Source organism: Pteropus vampyrus, unplaced genomic scaffold (assembly GCF_000151845.1).
Source record: "Pteropus vampyrus isolate Shadow unplaced genomic scaffold, Pvam_2.0 Scaffold103, whole genome shotgun sequence".
Lineage (NCBI taxonomy): Eukaryota > Metazoa > Chordata > Mammalia > Chiroptera > Pteropodidae > Pteropus > Pteropus vampyrus.
Genome location: NW_011888884.1, coordinates 656,478 through 660,704, shown reverse-complemented (window position 1 = coordinate 660,704; position 4,227 = coordinate 656,478). Strand labels below are relative to the sequence as shown.

The 4,227-nt window shown below is 35.3% G+C and overlaps 1 protein-coding gene across 1 annotated transcript in view; it reads right to left on the bottom strand.

Moving 5' to 3' along the window:
* SVEP1 (sushi, von Willebrand factor type A, EGF and pentraxin domain containing 1) overlaps window positions 1-4,227 on the bottom strand; it is a 154,234-nt gene that overhangs the window by 101,943 nt on the left and 48,064 nt on the right. The gene's annotated exons all lie outside the window — the stretch shown is intronic.

The window sequence follows — 4,227 nt, the reverse complement described above, 5'->3', positions numbered from 1 at the left end:
AAAAAAAAAGTATTTTGTTGGAACTCTAGGTAAGATGTATTTTTCTCTCTTCTACTTGTCTGCATTTGCCAATTTTTCATATCAAGCACATATTTATTTATGATGAAAACTTAACTTTAAACTAATAGGAAAGAAAGCTGAGTCAAAATATTCAGTGCATATTCAACCAAAGTCACTGTTAGGTAGAATACATTGTGAAATGATATTAGATGAGCATAAATATTGAGTGCATTAAATATATGTTTAGGATTGATTACTCCTTAGAGAAAATTCAAGAATTAGATTAAAGGTTAAGCCATAAACCCTACCCTTCAATCCCTGGGATGATCTGGATCAAAGTTAACTACTAATGACAACTGAGTGGAAATAGTATGCCTTCTGCATTTGATTTTTATTGACTATGTCCATCATATAAGTAGAATTTTTATCGAATGTGTACATTGAGGATGTAGAAATACTTTGTCTTCCACATTTTGACTTTCATTGAGTGTGTCCATCATGTGTAGCACAATGCTAGGTGTCAGGTGGGATTAAAAGGTGAATAAAGTTAATTCCTATGATCAAGATGTATAAAATCTGAAAAATCATATTAAATAACTGCTTTCAGAATCAACAGACTGCTTGAATTACTCTGACTTTCCAACTTGAGACAAAATGGATTTACAACATCTCTCAAGAGGACTGACAGTAAATTAGAGTGAGTGTTCATACACATGCAAATTATAGTGCTTTTCAAATGTTAGTTTTAATAAATTTCTATTGCTCCTCAGGGAAAACAAAGGATGCAATAATTCCTATTTAGTCTTAAACATTTTATACTGCTTTTCAATTAAGAAAGATCTTTTATTATCATTTTTAATAGGAACATGCTTGTTTATTAATTTCAACTTGGAAAAATCTTATTTCAACAAGCTGACAGATTCTGCAATAAAGTCTTCTTGGCTTACATTCATGTTAAAGTAATTCTTAATATTTATTTAGTCTTTTTAGAAAGCAGCAGTTTGTCATTTAGAGAACAATCTACAATGTAGTAGATGGTGTAATAACCTGCTCTGGTTCCAAGACTAATTAGATTTTTCCCCGAATATACTTCCTGTCAATCTCCAAATTGTGGTAGTATCTACATTGAAAATAAGATAAATCTGATGTTAAATGTAGGGTTCTCAGTGTTTGAACCTTTTTCCTGGGAAAAAAATACTATCACAGAATTTAATTTACTGTGATGTTGTGGTATGGCTAGTTATCACTGAGAAACCACAAAGGAATCCTTACTAGTTTAGAAAGAAATGCATAACTCAGAGAAAATGTTAAAAATCCACTATGGAGAGTGCACAGGAGGAATGATAATCAAGCCTATTAATTATTTAACACTACAAAACAGTTTTGTAGCATGAAATTTGTAAAAGGTTATAAAATTTACACTGATCTTTCATTTTGATCTCAATTTTAGAAAGATTTTCAAGAAAAATATAACTACAATTATTCCTTGTCCTTACAATTAGATTTAAATTAGACCTTTAAAATATTACTCTCTCCCTATTCCCTATCCTGAAACAGAAGCAAACCCCTACACAACTGCCATTTTTCATTGAATTTCAGATGCCCCAATTCTAAGGCATACTATTATTTTATGAGCCACCAATAAAGAAACAATAATATCTATGAAAGGATTTAATGTCACTGATGTTAAGGTGTGTCTGTTTTAGAGATGTTAAAATGTGTGTGGGGGGGGGGAAATGTTTTAGAATTAATGAAATACGGTATATGTTTCATAGAACAATACTTCAAGTAGCTAAATCTATAAATGATGAGCCAGAAGAAGAGTTTGAGTAAGGAAATATCTTTAGGACAACTTTGTAAAGTAGTGAGTTAGGCGGTAGCTTTTGGGAGTAAAATTGAAAGGATCTTAGGAAGATCCATGCTCCTGTAGCATCTCTCCTCCTTTGGTTAGTTATTTTATTTAATAATAGGATATCAACTCATATAATGTAAAAGAGAAATTGCTTTTAAAAAAATGCAAATGCATAATGAGACTTGACAGAAGCAGACCATCGATGTACCTATTCATCAATGTCCTTAACAATATGTGTATTTGTTCAATTCAAATTTCAATCATTCACCAGAGGTGTCACGAAGGATCGAGTGGGAAAAGTACATTCTGTGCTCATAATGAACTCACAGTCCAGCAGAGGTGATAGACAAGTAATAAAAATAAGTGGGGTGGTCTGTATCGCAAAAAGTTGGCTAAGCTGAGAAACGCACTGTCAGAGTTCCCTTAATCGTGGACCAGATTAGGGTTGGTCAAAAGAAGAACTTGCACTAGACTTGGAAGGCAGAAGGGAAGCAGTGGCCGTTGTGTTAGATTCAGTGATGGACAAATGCAGACACGTCCAGTGGGTCCCACATTGTCTTTGCTCACTTCCATTCCACATCCTGACTTCTGACCCTGTTGACCAAAGGTGGCCCCAAGTTCACTGCTGCGTTCTGGGCTATAGAGCATCAGGGCATGATTACACAGAGGCAAAGCATCTCTAAGACCTCTTGACATATTTCTCTTGTGTGGTTCCATTTCAGCAGCTGAGTGGGCTTGGTTTCGCAGACTGAGTTGGCAGTTAACCCCTCTGATGCTCCAGCTTCTCTTCTGGACCTTCCATTTCCCAGCTCCTTCCAAAATCTTGTGATGTTTGATTCCTTAAATAAGTTCCTTATCCTCTGATATAGATGGTGAGTTTCTTTGTGCTTCCCTGACTGACCCTACCACACAGAGCAAAAGGGCTGGAATGAGGGGAGGGCAGTTCTGAGGATGCACTTACAGAGTTTAAACGTCATCCCTCCAAGTTGAGGAAGATGGTGACAGGGAGGGTTTACGTACAGGGACCGAGAGCAAAGGCAGAATGATTGGAAAATCAAGGCTGTTGGAACAAAGGGATGGCTTGCAAAGAGATGGCTTCCTGAAAGGGCGTGACCATTTCTAATATGGGACAAGAAACTCAGGATATGGACTGTGGAGGATGAAGATGTGGGGCCAGACCTTATCCTAAAAGAGTTGTCTACATGCTTTTCTTATTCTCTTTGGAAGGCCAGAAAGTAGAAAGTTAAAATGTAGTGTTTTCGAAACCCTACCATGAGTTATTTGGAAGAAGGAGTAGAAGTTTTACACAGAACTTTTAACTGTTGACTGTATAGGAATATTTCTAAGAGGTTTTCTATGATTAATTTTTTCAGAAATGGGATGCGGCTTTTTACCGTTTGAGATCACATGACTGAAAACGTCTTTCGTCTTCCCACATAAAAAGTAGCTTGCCTAAGTTTAAACATCTAAGGTCTAATTCTTTTCTTTCAGAATCCTACTGGAAACTTACTTTTGTCTTCTAATACTGAGAATGGCTAATAAGGGGCTCAAAGCTAGTCTGATTCTCTTTCCTTTGTAGGTAATGTTTATGTCTAACTGTGAAACAGGCAAAATTTTCTATTTTTCTAGGGCATTCAGAAATTTCACTAAGATTATTTCCAGACATGGATCTGTTTTTAAAAATTGTTTTCTGGCACACAGCAAGTGATTTTGAATGTCAAACATTTCAGTCGTGTATATTCCCAAGATTTCAGCTCGGGGATGTATTCTTTGATGTTCTATTAGTGTTTTTCTTCTACTGCATTCTCTCTCTAGATTTCTAATATAAGAAGAATCTATTTCCTGTGACTATTCTCATGTCACTTCAGTCTTTCATAATTTTTTTTTAATCTTTGAAATTTTGCTCTATTTTCAGAGAATTTCATAGATTGATTTTCTAACTTATGAATTTGGCTCTTACTTAAGTCTATTCATTGTGTCAGCAATTTTTTTTCCTCTAAGCAATATTTCTCTTCTCAGCTTTCTCCCATTTCTTGGGATTCTGGTCTTATTTTAGCAATGTAATTTCCTTTGAATCTCAGTAATTCCATTTTTTCCCCTTTTCTTTGTTCAATTTGCTGATTCTCTTCATTTATTCCTTTCCTTCCAGTAGATATAGATAAGAATCTGGATTAGGATATGACTTAGGCAAATTCACATTTATAGATGTATATTCACACATGTATATTCACATTTAGAGTATTGGCAGCTGATAAATATAAACAGAGGAGGTCTCCTGGAGTTCACATATGACCTTGGAGTGGTGTAAATGGGCTTCCCTAATGGGTGTAGGAGTCAAGAGAAGACCAGAAGACAGAACTCCTTATATTACTCCA